The 14,286-nt window shown below is 36.7% G+C and overlaps 1 pseudogene; it reads left to right on the top strand.

The window, feature by feature from the left end:
• Positions 1-7,264: 7,264 nt before the first annotated feature.
• On the top strand, positions 7,265-9,642 carry LOC147906083 (uncharacterized; annotated as a pseudogene).
• The last annotated feature ends 4,644 nt before the right edge of the window (positions 9,643-14,286 follow it).

The following is a 14,286-nucleotide window of genomic DNA, read 5'->3' on the forward strand; positions in this document are numbered from 1 at the left end:
TTCGATCTCTTGTGATAAAAAAAAATTAGATATTCATGTGTTTGAAATTTGTTTGTGGGAGTTCTAGAATCTCCTTGTTGAGTTCCTTAGATCTCTTGTGATAAAATTTTTTTGTGAGAGTTTGAGGATCTACTTGTTGAGTTCCTTAGATCTCTTGTGAGAAATATGTTTGTTTTTGTGTCTATGAAATTTGTTTGTGGGAGTTTTAAGATCTCCTTGTTGAGTTTCTTAGATTTCATGTGAATAGACTTTTGTACGTGGGAATTCTAGGATCTCTTTGGAGTTCCTTAGATCTCTTGTGAGAAATATGTTTGTTTTTGTGTCTATGAAATTTGTTTGTGGAGTTTTAATATCTCTTTGTTGAGTTTCTTAACTGTCATGTGAATAGATTTTTATACATGGGAATTCTAGGATCTCTTTGGTGAGTTCCTTAGATCTCTTGCGATAAATGGGCTTGTTTTTGTGTCTATGAAATTTGTTTGTGGGAGTTTTAACATCTCCTTGGGATCTCTTTGGTGAGTTCCTTAGATCTCTTGTGATAAATGGGCTTGTTTTTGTGTCTATGAAATTTACTTGTGGGAGTTCTAAGATCTCCTTGTTGAGTTTCTTAGATCTCATGTGAATAGATTTTTGTATGTGGGAGTTCTAGGATGTCTTTGGTGAGTTCCTTTGATCTCTTATGATAAATGGGCTTGTTTTTGTGTCTATGAAATTTGTTTGTGGGATTTCTAAGATCTCCTTGTTGAGTTTCTTAGATCTCATGTGAATAGATTTTTGTACATGGGAGTTCTAGGATCTCTTTAGTGAGTTCCTTAGATCTCTTGTGATAAATGAGCTTGTTTTTGTGTCTATGAAATTTGTTTGTGGGAGTTCTAAGATCTCCTTGCTGAGTTTCTTAGATCTCATGTGAATAGATTTTTGTACGTGGGAGTTCTAGGATCTCTTTGGTGAGTTCCTTAGATCTCTTGTGATAAATGGGGTTCTTTTTGTGTTTATGAAATTTGTTTGTGGGAGTTCTAAGATCTCCTTGTTGGGTTTCTTAGATCTCATGCGAATATATTTTTGTATGTGGGAGTTCTAGGATCTCTTTGGTGAGTTCCTTAGATCTCTTATGATAAATGGGCTTGTTTTTGTGTCTATGAAATTTGTTTGTGGGAGTTCTAAGATCTCCTTGTTGAGTTTCTTAGATCTCATGTGAATAGTTTTTTGTATGTGGGAGTTTAGGATCTCCTTGTTGAGTTCCTTAGATCTCTTATGAGAAATGGGCTTGTTTTCGTGTCTATGAAATTATTAAATTAGTTTGTGGAAGTTTTAAGATCTCCTTGTTGAGTTCCTCAGATCTCTTGTGGGAATTTTTGTATGTGGGAGTTTTAGGATCTTCTCGTTGAGTTCCCTAGACCTCATGTGAGAAATATGATTTTATTGTGTTTGTATTCTCACACTTTCTTTGAATGAATATGTAATATTCTTTCAATAGAATGTGAAAGAATACAAAGAGTTTTAAAGTGTACGAATTGAAAGTTTTAAAAGTAATTAGAAGAGTTGTCTCATTCTTACACTTTCTTTTGAATGAATATTCAATATTCTTTCAATAGAATGTGAATTATTTCAAAAGAGTGTGATTGAATGACAATTAATATATTGCATGCTTGAACGTGTTTTTCAAAGGATATGTGTTGTTTTTTATAAAATGTTTATTGCAATATGTTTCTATTGTATACTCAAATTAGTTTTTTTTGCATTTTGTTTTTGGCAACTTCAATAGCATGGTGCGCGCAAAGATTTGGTCATACATGACGGAGATACAAAAAGTACATGCCTCGGTCTCTTTCTTGCAATGTAAATATTGTGGACACAAATTCACAGGTGGTTCTACTGGCATCAAGCAACATTTTCTCGGAATAGGCAGTGATGTTGGAGCTTGCACATGCACTCCCTGTCTGATGTTCTTCCGTTATGCAAATCGTATTTAGAGAAAGTGAAGAAAGTGGTTAATTAGACCCTAATAAGAAATTGTGCAAATCAACAAGATGCGAGCACTGAGCTTGATGAGATGGTTAAAGGAGAAGCACCAATAAATGTGAGGAGTGTATCCATACATGAAGGTGATGTAGATATGCTAGCAAGCGGGTCGCAGGTGAGTTTTGATGCGACTAATGTTTGTCAAGTAAAGAAGAGAAAAAAGGGAGAACAATCTTCTATGGAGGATGGATTTCTTCGACAACAAGTGCATGAAGAGCACTTAAGATGGATAGAACCATTTGTTAAAAATGGTATACCATTCAATGTCATGAGAAATGACACATTTCATAATGCCTTGAAATCATGTGCTAGACCACGGTTTATTTTGCCAAATTATAATAAAATGCATACCGATCATCTTGATAGAGTCAAATAAACTGTGGTGGATTGCTTGAAAAAAAAGATATTGGACTTTATTACTATATATGGGTGCACTCTTGCATTTGATGGATGGACTAGCAAGCAAGCCAGACACTTGATAAATGTACTGTGCATTATTCCCAAGGGAACTATGCTTTTGGATAGTATTGATACGTCTCCTTAAGAAAAAACTTCGGCATATATTGTAAAAATATACGAAAGAGCAATTCATAAAGTTGGTGGCAGTGAGAGTGGTACTGCATTAGTAACAAATAATGCATCAAATTACAAGACCGCAGGTCAGCAGATGGTCATGGAAAAGTATCCCACTCTGACATGGGTGCTATGTAGCACTCATACTCTCAACTTATTGTTGAAGGATATTGGACAATTGCCATTTGTGCAACCAGTACTGCAAGATGCTAACGTCGTAGTGAGTTTTATAAAGAGTCATTAATACTTGCATGCAGTATTCAGAGAGCACTCTGTGAAGCAACTCAGGCAATTTTGTCAAACTAGATTTGCCTTTTCTTTCTAGTTCTTGCTAGATTGTTGGAACTGTGTTAAGCTTTAGTTGAGATTGTTGCTGATAGATGATGGGTGAATTGGCTAGAAAAATAGATGCAATATGCAATACCAAGCTCTAAATGTGTACATCTTGTACAATCATCTCTATTTTGGAAAAATGTTAAAAGAATAAAAGAAGGTGTAGAACCATTTGTAGCAGTATTAAGGATGGTTGATGCTGATGCCTTTGTTATGGGTAAAGTGTATTGGAAGATGTCAGAAGCAATACGACAAGTTAAAGAATTTGTGCACTTTGCTCCTAGGGAGAAGCAACAAGTGGTATATCTGGCCCATAAGAGATGGAAGCAAATGGACACCCCTTTGCATGGAGCTGCATTTGTAGTACATCCACAATATCAAATGCATTCTCAATCAAAGAATCTTGAAGTCATAAGTAACTTTCGAGAGCTTTGTAAAAAGTTACTTCTTGGAGATCAATGAAAACTGGCCTACCCGCAACGACTGAGATATATGAATCGCAAAGGCTCTTTTGGAGATCCTTGGAATCTTGATGCTATTAAGACAACTATTGCACCTACTCGGTGGAAGGAATATGGTGGAGAGACATTGGAGTTACAGCATGTTGCAACTTGTGTGCTCTCTATTGCTGCATCATTGGTGCATGTGAGAAAAATTGGCGTGCATACAATTTTATTCATCCTAAGAGTTGCAATCGCTTAAAGCCATCAAGAGCTGTAGATTTGGTATTTTACTTTGGAAATCTACAATTGTTGAAAGGATTTGATGTTGCAGCTAGGGCAGCAAGCGAAGCCATTGTAATGAGAATTGCTAGATAACGATTGACTACAGAATTAGTTGCTGAGGGTGCATTTAGTGAAGAGGAAGATGAGCCTGAGCTACTCAGTGACAATAGCAAAGTCGAAGAGATATACGATATTGTACCTGTGTTGAATGCAATATAGAGTGATAGAAGAATATGATAGGTGATAGAAGCGGTGGATGAAGCTCTAAGTATATTGGATATCATGTTGTATGCGAGGGGATGGATGGGAGAATATGTCAAGTGATGGGAGAGGACATATGCTCGTATCCATCTCGTCTCCTTTTGTATTGAAATCTAGAATCTTGCAGTCTACAAGCGATGTTGTGTTGTAATTATTGAGATTGTGGATGACTTTGGTATACATAATAGTTAGAGACAATCTTGTGACTTGCAAATACTTTTAAGGCAACATTGAAGGAAACATCAGAAAGTTGGAAACAATAATCGAATATGCACAATTGAAGTTTATATTTTCAAGTCTCAAGAGTTGATCTAGCTATTATGTGTACTAATTCATGTCAATATATTTTAATATTTCTGCATTAACTTTATAAGTCCACCTAATCCATTGAAAACCACGTAAATCACTTATACCACTTAGTTCACTTAAATAACTTAGTCCACTTAAATCACTTAAATCACTTAGTGCACTTAAATCACTTATACCACTTAATTCACTTAGATCACTTAAATCCATAGAAAATTACTTAAATCAATTATACCACTTAGTTCACTTAGATCACTTTAATCACTTAAGTCACTTAAATGACCTAGTCCACTTAGATCACTTATACCACTTAAATCACTTAGTCCACTTATATCACTTATACCACTTAATTCACTTAAATCACTTAGTCCACTTAAATCAGTTAAGTCACTTAAATCATCTAGTCTACTTAGATCACTTATACCACTTAAATCACTTAGGCCACTTAACTCACTTATATAACTTGAACCATCGTTGTAGAAGAAGAGTATTATAAAGTTATATATGAAGTTTACAATGTACATAATTATGCAGTAGGATCCACATGTACCATTCCTTGAGTGCTTGTCTTGCACCTTGCGAATCTATATTAGTGAGGTCCTCAAAATCAAAAATATCGGTATCCTCAGCTACATCCAAATCTCTAAAGGACTATCTGTAGCATGCAAGCTCAAACTCCAACGTTTGTACTTGCGCTTGTAGGTCCTTGATCTCTTTGGCTTGTGATGCAACGCAATCTTATAACTCCTCAGCAGTAACACCTTGTTGATGGAGAGGTATGGCAGATGTGGCCAAGTCAACAAGATCATTGTGTGCCTGGGGAGTTAGCACACGAGGTCTCTGAGACACGGGCTCTCTGTTCTCTATCCTTTCTTGCATGTGCTCTGCAAGATGTCCCTTTCCTATTCTTGACAAGTGATGCTTGTCATTCCAATCCACGCGTTGATGCAAGATGTTGTAGACATACACCTGTTGGATGAAATACATGGGTATTTGTTGGTTGTTGGGGATGCTTCCTTCCACCTCTATGAATCATTGAAGGATGTGGGCTAGGGTTTTGTGCCACAAGTTTGACAACTTGGGCTGTGCATATTTATTCCTAGCACTTCTTGAATGAAGAAACAAGATGTGTCTTACGAACTCTGATGGGCATAGTCTTTGTGACTTGTCAAAGAGAGACCGGGTTGCCTTGCATGGTATCGTCATCCACTGGACTAGCAACAAAAATACCTAGTCCCTCTCTGCCCAGCATCTCTCTTTGCGCTTATAAGATAGCCTAAGTCTTGGCATGATTTAGATGGTCTGCTAAATCAGCCTCTTGAGGCACAAAAGCACCTTGTGGGCCCTCTTGGACTGGAGGTTGCTCTGGTTCGGGAAGATCTTGTGGGAGAATGTTCTCGAAGTTCTCTCCCTCCATGCTCATACTTATCCTAAAAAATGATAACAAGATAAAATTAATTTGTAACCACAAATAATATTAAATATTTAAATAATATTAAATAATTAAATAATATTAAACCTATACAAACAATATTTAAATATTTATTGTCGCATCATTTATCATATTTTAAAATTGGACCATCATTTTTATTGCAACATTCAGTCATACAAATAATATTTAAACATTAATTATTGCATCATTTATCATATGTGACAATTGGATCATCATTCTTATCACATCATTTACTTATACAAATAATATTTAAACATTATTTATCGCATCATTTATCATGTCACTGTAAATATACAAACTGTTTGAACAATGGAGTGGATCCAAACTTGGATGATATATAAAACTAAAAATGTTACAAGTTCCATGATTAGTCACTCATGTTACATCCTGGCATCCAAGAAAGACTCAATCATTGGATGGTCTAAGTCCTTGGTTTAGACTAAGATGTATACCACATCTTGGAGCAACATCAAAAATCCCATAAAAATCTGCAGTACTTGGACATCTATTCAGTTTGGTTGACTTTCCATGAACCACAAATCATCATGAACACCCAATTAGAGCTTCTGCGGGCCCCATACTTGGCAATGGTGCACAAATGTCCAAGATTTTCAGGATGTGATGAGACATGGCGTACACATCCTGTGCAACATCGAAAGGTGGGGGATTGGTGCAAATTAGGCACTCTGGAGCAACGTGATGAAACCTAGCAATGGAGCTTCGCATAGTGTTGGGGCTATCATTGAGTAATGCGAGATAGTGCTTTCTAGTGCTACTATGGGGTCATCATTTGCCAATCACAAATGCCTAGATACACCTCCTTGGATGACTCTGAGAAGTGTAGCATAATGTTTTGCACATGCAAGTCATTATGCAGAACATTAAGTTGGTGCATGTAATGAATAGTGCAAACTAGTGCACTTAAAATATCATATACATGCTGACGGACCCGTGGAGCTCTAGCAGGCATTTTCGCATCATCTCTGTGAAACACCAGAGATGGTCCCTTTCTGTCATGTCTGAGGTAGGTTAGCCATCTTTCCAAATGATTTCCATTCCAAAACAGACATAGTATCATTGGGTTATTATCATGGACTAGACCTATCTCCCAGATGATGCCGAGATGTATGACATCGCCCAAGCATGTGGCTTCTTCCAATGCACTGGCCTTCAATGCATCAACGAACACAAAAACCCTTAGCACCTTACATGCATAAATCTTGTCCCTTTCAAAGGGAGCGGCAAGAATATTGCACATGTTGATTGTTCCTTTCGTGCCTATGCCCACAGGCGCACTAGGCGTGAATCAGATGTCTCGTCACTGAAGCAGTATGGGCCGCATGGGTCTTGGCACTTCTACATGATCACGCAAGCCATGTGATGTGTGTGGTGCTTGTGCAGGTGAGAATGAAGGAGATGGATGTATCTACTTGTGTAGATAGATTGTGCATTTGTGGTGCAGGTGAAAATATGGGAGATCAAAACTGGCCTGCGCGTGCAGTAGGAGGCAGAAATGGAGGTACAAAAGATGTGGTGAAATGTGATTGTGCATGCGGTGGGAGATGTGAAAAAGGAGGAGGAACTTCTAGGTATGAAAGATCTTGGAAAAAAGGGATACCATGTTCGACATGTTGTGGTGGATGCACTGGTGCATACGCGTGGTGTGGCTGCAATGGTGCTTGCGGTTGCATTGGGTGGAATGCGACATATGACTGGGGACGTGGGTGCATTGGTGCTTGGGGTTGTGGTGGATGTAATGCAGTATCTGACTGAGGGCGTGGGTGCATTGATGCTTGTGGTTGTGGCTGTGCTTGGGGGCATGGATGCATTGATGGAAGGGAGGTCGAGGCAACTCCTTTGCCTTTGTAACCGCACCACACATTTTTTATGTACGTGACCCTGGCATCTAGAGTAGGACCCTCCCACTTTGTGTCACATGAGTTTATGTCTCGATCTATTTGACTGAGGCATCGTTGGCCCTCCATCGCTAAGTGGTACAAATACTGATCTATAGACTCTACTATGAAAACATATGGAAATCGATCATGCAAGGTCCTCCCTCCATGCTCGGACATTGTCCTCACCAAATTTCGTACACCACTTTCACCATTTTGGAAAGCTGTCTCAATGATGTCTTGATCGACATTCATTAAGAAGTGTACATTCGTGTTTTTCAACACCTTCCTCTGAGACTATGAGATCAGGTTGTTGACACTTCCTCTTCTCACCTGCGTGAGCCATCTCAAGTGCAGTAAGCTGCAACACAGAATTCAAAAAAGAATTAAGTGCCAGGTGCAATAAGAAAATCAATGCAAGCAGTCTAAGAAATGCAAGCAGTCTTAGAAATTACTTAGGTATAACCTCTCAACTCAAGCTCAAGCCTCAAATCATGTAACATACTATAGAAAATCAAAACACAAAAAATGAACTAGGTATAACCTAATCGTGGACTTCACCATTTAACACTAGGCTTCAACTACAACACACAAATATCAAGGGACAGTTGAGTGCCAGACTAAGTGTCTAAAAGCACATCGCATGATTTCTAACTTAGGCTGCAACACACAACTATTGAGTGCCAGACTCAGTGTCTAAGACAATGTTGCATGATATCTAGCTCAGACTGCAACACACAACTATCAAGGGACAGTTGAGTGCCAAACTAAGTACTTGAAAACATCTCTAAACTTATACTATAACACACAACTCTCAAGGGAGAGATGAGTGCCAGAATAAGCATCTATGAAAACATCACTAAGCTTGGACATTAACACACAACTCTTTTAAGAGAGATGAGTGCCAACCCAAGAGTTCCTACAAACAAACATTTTTATACAAACTGAGACTGCAACACATAACTCTCTTAAGAGAGATGAGTGCCAGAGTCTCAGGTAAAAGATAATTATTTATATTATAATTAAAATTGCAAGACACGACAAAAATAGACTGTAACACAACTCTCGCAAGAGAAATGAGTGCCAGCCTGTCTACACACTTAAATACAATACAAAATAAATATTAAGCAATTTAAAAAGACTGCAACACACAACTCTCCTAAGAGAGATGAGTGCCAATCTTAAACAAAACAAGAGAGAGAGAAACATTGATTATTAACAAATGACTATAACAAAAGTAAGGTGCAGTAAGGTACCTATGACAAGAGCTGGTAGGTATGAAAGTAAGCAAGAGGTAGCAGGTAGGCAACCAAGAGGTGCCAGGTAGGCAAGGAGGTGGCTCAAGAATATAGCTGGATGTATTCGTACAAATACCAAAAATAACAATTGTTTCAAATTTATACTATGTTTATTCGTATGAATAACATCGTTTATTCGTACGAATATGTTTATTCATACAAATAAAGGTTTTATTCGTACGAATAACCTATTCATACGAATAAATTAGGAAAAATCGTTGGATTCGTTTTAATTCGAGAAAATCGCGATTTTTTGCATTTTTTCGAATCGAAAAAAACATTTGAGCGAATTAATGCAACTTAGATTAAAAGAGCACAAGATAGACAAAAACGTTATTATGATAAGAACCATAGTTTTCGAGAATTCAAGTTGGGTGACATGGTATTTTTGAAAATCATTCCTAAGAAAAGTAATTTAATTATTGGCAGAGATACAAGGCTCTCACCTCGTTTCGCAGGACCTTTTGAAATATTAAAGCGAGTGGGAACATTGGCTTACCAACTTGCATTGCCTCAAAATATCAAAGTACATCCTGTTTTTCATGTGAGCTTATTGAAAAGTTATGTTGCTAATCCTTCTTATGTTTTGCAGGACACATCTAGAATTCAAGAAGATGGAATGTTGAAGGTTGAACCCCAAATTATTTTGGATAGACGAACCAAGCAACTTAACAATAGTAGAAGTTTTGGTAAAATGGGATGTATATCCTATAGAGGATGCTACTTGGGTAGATTTAGATTCACTTATTGCTGAGTTTCCTTCTTTTAAACTCTGAGGACAGAGTTTCTCAGAGAGGGGGCGATTATGACACTCCACATTTTTGTGTGATGCTCCATATTTTGTGTATAATTTTCTTTCTAGTTTTATTAGCAGTAGTTATTATTTTCATGTCAATTTGAGTTTTGAAAATACTAATAAGTGATTTGAGATGTAACAGATCCAAATATATATATATATATATGCATGGGAGTTGTATCAAGAGTTTGCAACTTTAAAGGAGGGTCCAGCTTTGCAGATTCTAAACTTGGAGAACTTGGAAAGGAGTGATTGATTTAAAAGAACTAAAGTTATTGCTAGAATGGCCAGGAATGGAGCAAATAAATTGGTCGTGAAGGGCAAGGAAAGTCGGATAAAGTGGAAAAGCCAGCTAAAAGTGGGAAAAAGTAGGTTGCACCTTTCTTGGATGAAAATAGCCATCACTTTTCATTCCAAACTCAGATTGAGGAGCGCTTTTTTTTGTTGGAAAGCTGAGATTGTGATATACAACTTTACAACGAGGTCAAGATCCAATTCGACAATCTATTAAGTTGAAAACTCAGAATACGTAGGGGCAGCAAGGCAACATATTTTACAAGCTCCAAGATTGAGAGTGAGAGTGCGAGTGAGAGTGAGACTATTCTTCCATTTATGATTTTATCATCTTGAGTGAGAGTGAGGTTCATTGAAACACCTTCATGTGAGTGAGAGTGAGAGTGAAATAGCTCGAGGGTGGTTGGGAAGTTCAAGCTCTGTACATGGAGTATTGTGACTCTAGGATTGATTGTAAATGATTTTGATTCAATAGAAAGTCTCCTTCTATTGTATTTCAATTTTCTCCTTCTCTCTATAAAATCAATATTGATTTCAAGGTTCGTAGCATCTTAAGTAATTACAAAAATTAATAGAAGTATTGTTCATGATCTCATGATGTTCATGTGTTGTTCAATGCCATTAATGTCTTATCTCATCTCATTTTATTTGAAGTGTAAGTAAAATGACATCTCATATAATTATTGAATGTAAGCTTAAGTGTAATATTGTGCTACTTTTTTAATAGTGAATATCCTATGTCAAGCACTTGGTAGCAAATCTTTCACTTTGCTTTAAAAATTACGTATAAAATGTCTCATATCTCGAAGCACAATAATTATACAAGTCAAATTCTAAACCACTATATAATTTTCTCTCTTTACTATTATCGTCATCTCCTTTCCAATCTCTCTCATCTATGTTTTCTCATCTTTAGTGCTATCTTCATCTCCTTTCCAATATCTTCTCCCATTTCTACTCGCACAGTCAGTTCAATTGTCATGATGTTCATGTGTTGCTCAATGCCATCAATGTCTTATCTCATCTCATATTATTTTAAATGTAAGCTAAAATGTCATCTCATATAATTATTGAATGTAAGTTTAAGTGTAATATTGTGCTACTTTTTAAATTGTGAATATCCTATCCCAATAACTTTATAGAAAATATTTCACTTCAATTAATAATTATATATAAAATGTCTCATATCCCGAAGCACAATAATTATACAAGTCAAATTCTAAACCACTATCATCCATATTGTCTCTCTCTCTTTATTGTTATCTTCATCTCCTTTCCGATCTCCTTTCCTATTTCTCTCATCTATGTTCTCTTCTATAGTGTTAATCTTCATCATGGATGTTTTTATCAAAGGTATATTTATATATTAATATAAAACTCCGACGAAAGTTTATAGAGCTATTTTGGCAGTTCTTCTCTCATATTTCTACTTGCATATTCAGTTCAGTTCTACTCTCCTATTTCTACTTTCATACTTCTCCTCTCCTATCTCCTCGCTATCTTTTCTTGGCACTCTTTAGTTCTCCCCTCCTATTTCTACTTGCAAACATTGCAAATGGAAAAAGCTTTTGCAATTATCAATTTTGTTGAGCTTTCAATCAACAACAACTTATCATGGAATGCCAGGAATAAAAGACATTGAGAGAAGGGAAAGAGGCAAGGACCATTGACAGAAGATGAGAAAGGTGAGTTTGCTTTGCAGAAGTAGCTTGAGAAGGGAGAGCATGAGAAGATAAGACATTGTAGAGAAGAGCTATGAAAGTACTCTTCAACAAGAGAAGAGCTTGCACGTCTATTTGAAGAGGTCTTATAAAGTCACGTGTTCTCAGAAATATTTAGCAAACCAAGCTGAAAGTACTAGGAATAAACAAGAAGCATTGAAAGAAAGAATGTTTGATTCTTTGTGCATTGTTTTATATTATAATTAAATTGATGAAGATGAAATAAATAATGCAGAGGATTGTGTAACCTATGAGATAGAGATGGCAAATACGATGGTAGCATTGTAGCTTATGTCTACTACTATAAGGTGTTTTTGGACACCATATGGCTTTGCAATTTACTTGTACTTGTATCCCTCAATTATATCATAAACTACTTTCACAAATATGAAGAACTCTTTTTTTAATGTACTCTAGTTTTAATAACATGTCACGTTAGTTTTCTTAATTTGAATTTTCTTTAGCTTACTTTTTGCTTCATAGTTTGTTCCAAGAGCCTCTTTTTTTCCCCATTTTTTATCCAAAAGTACCTCAAAAAACAAATTTGGACAATGCACCAGTCCAAAATTAATGAAATAGGTGTTCATATTAATTCAGTAGCCATCTACATAGGTCTCTTGTGTCTCTAATAAGGATCATTCATGAGTGCTCGTCAATCTACAATAACGAAAATGTTTAGCATTAATTCCTATAGTAAGCGCACGCATTATCTTCACATTTCATGATTCATCATGCTAGCCCTTCCCTACCACATCAAGCTACCATCTGGCCTAAGAGAATCCAACTCTAGAAGGAGGCTCGACGGTAATCTATGCCGCTATAGTTTAAGCTTGTCTCCATTGTGATGTAAACTTCTTTGGATGTGAAAATATTTTCCTCAATTTTCAGTTTACCCCATCGCAATACATGTTTTCAAGTAGTTTTTATTAATTTTAATTTTACTAGTCCCAAAAATTTTGAATGTCAAAACTAGTTGATGGATTTTTACCATGTGCATCAAACAACTTCATCCCTCTTCTAGGAATACAGCTCCTTCAAGACACATTCCAATCCATATGCTCATCCAAGCTATTCAGCAAGACTTTTCCCACCTATTAACAAAAATCGTTTACGTTAACTATGGAATACTTCATCTCTCCTTCACTAGTTCTCTTAGAGAAAGCACTTCAGGGTCAAAAACTCCAGAAACTTGCAACGATTTGCATTAAGATAATAAGCCTTGGACATCAGTCCTCTCACGTATGGCAAAAGGAATGAGTTGAGGCATGGCAACAATTTTCTAAATCTCAAAATCCCTAGGAAGCCACGCACTTGTCACTTATACTAAGTCCCTACATGTTCATTTGCCAGCTTCTTAGAATCGCAAGCAACTATTTCAATCCAGTGTCAAGTATCAATGAAAGAGCTTGATTAGTCAAAAACAACAATTTAGGGAAGGACTCTTCTATTCAAGGTTGGCAGCATAGGCAATTGATCCCAATGAGCAATGATACAAATATTTTTGTAAGGCAACAAAAAATAGATTCTAGCATTTAAGCTCGACGTCTCGAATTATACCTTCTTCAAGTATTATTCTAGATTGTGATAGTCTCGGGGGGGTCACTATGTATAAACCTTCTATACCACGTGCGTTCAAGGCCTATTTCTAAAATCCCTTATCTGTAAATTTTTCATTAATAAAATGTACCCCTTTTCTATACAAATCTGTAAATTTTTCCCAAAATTATTTTAAATAGTCCCTTATGTATATTTATTTCTGTATATCCTTCTGTTGAACTCACGTGATAGGGTTACATATGATGAGTGACCCCCCCGAGGTGATAGTTCCAAACATTTTAATTTTGAAATCTTTGCTTCTCTTCCACTACTCCCCTTGAAAGCTTTTCTAATGATAGTAAAAAATATAAGGCCTGAGTGGAATACAACAACTATATGCCAAACATAGCTCATTTTCCTGACATTTCGTGATTTTTGGCAAGCTACAACGGCTAGAATAAAATAACATAGCACCTGAGATTGGGGAGAAGGGGAAGGACCACGTATGAAGGGGGTGGGGGACCATGTATGAAGGGTATTAAAGAAGAAGGGACGTCTTGAAGGGGGAGAAGGGGAAGGACCACCTGAGATTGGGGACAAGGGGAAGGACCCTAACCTGCATTACCTTTAATAAAAACTCCTCCCCTCCCCCATTTATCCCTTACTTTAATCATGACCTTTCCCTCTTCCTTTTCACCCCTTTCTTTTCTCCACAACTAATTTATAGGAATTTTGATTTAAAGTTCTCCAGGGTCACATATTTGGACTCCATAATTTATATAGTGGCCTACAACCTCAAACACATTTGTCTAAGCACACAACCAAATGCAATTAGAGAATGCACAGCTTTTTTCAACATGGCCATTATCAAGGTGAAAGAACTAAGAAGCATTGAAGATGAGCAGCTAGCTATTTAAAGTCTTTGCACAATGTCTTAATATCATTCTGGCACCATATTGCTCGGGATAGCCTTCACTTAAATCACTTGGAACGTTTTGGTTTCCATATCAAGAGAACCACTTGCATTGCACAAACACGTTGGATCCAAACACCTCCATTCAAGCAAGTTGCAG

The sequence above is a fragment of the Dipteris shenzhenensis genome, chromosome 1, assembly GCF_047967505.1.
Source record: "Dipteris shenzhenensis isolate YYH24624 ecotype China chromosome 1, Dip_SZ_1.0, whole genome shotgun sequence".
Taxonomy (NCBI): Eukaryota; Viridiplantae; Streptophyta; class Polypodiopsida; order Gleicheniales; family Dipteridaceae; genus Dipteris; species Dipteris shenzhenensis.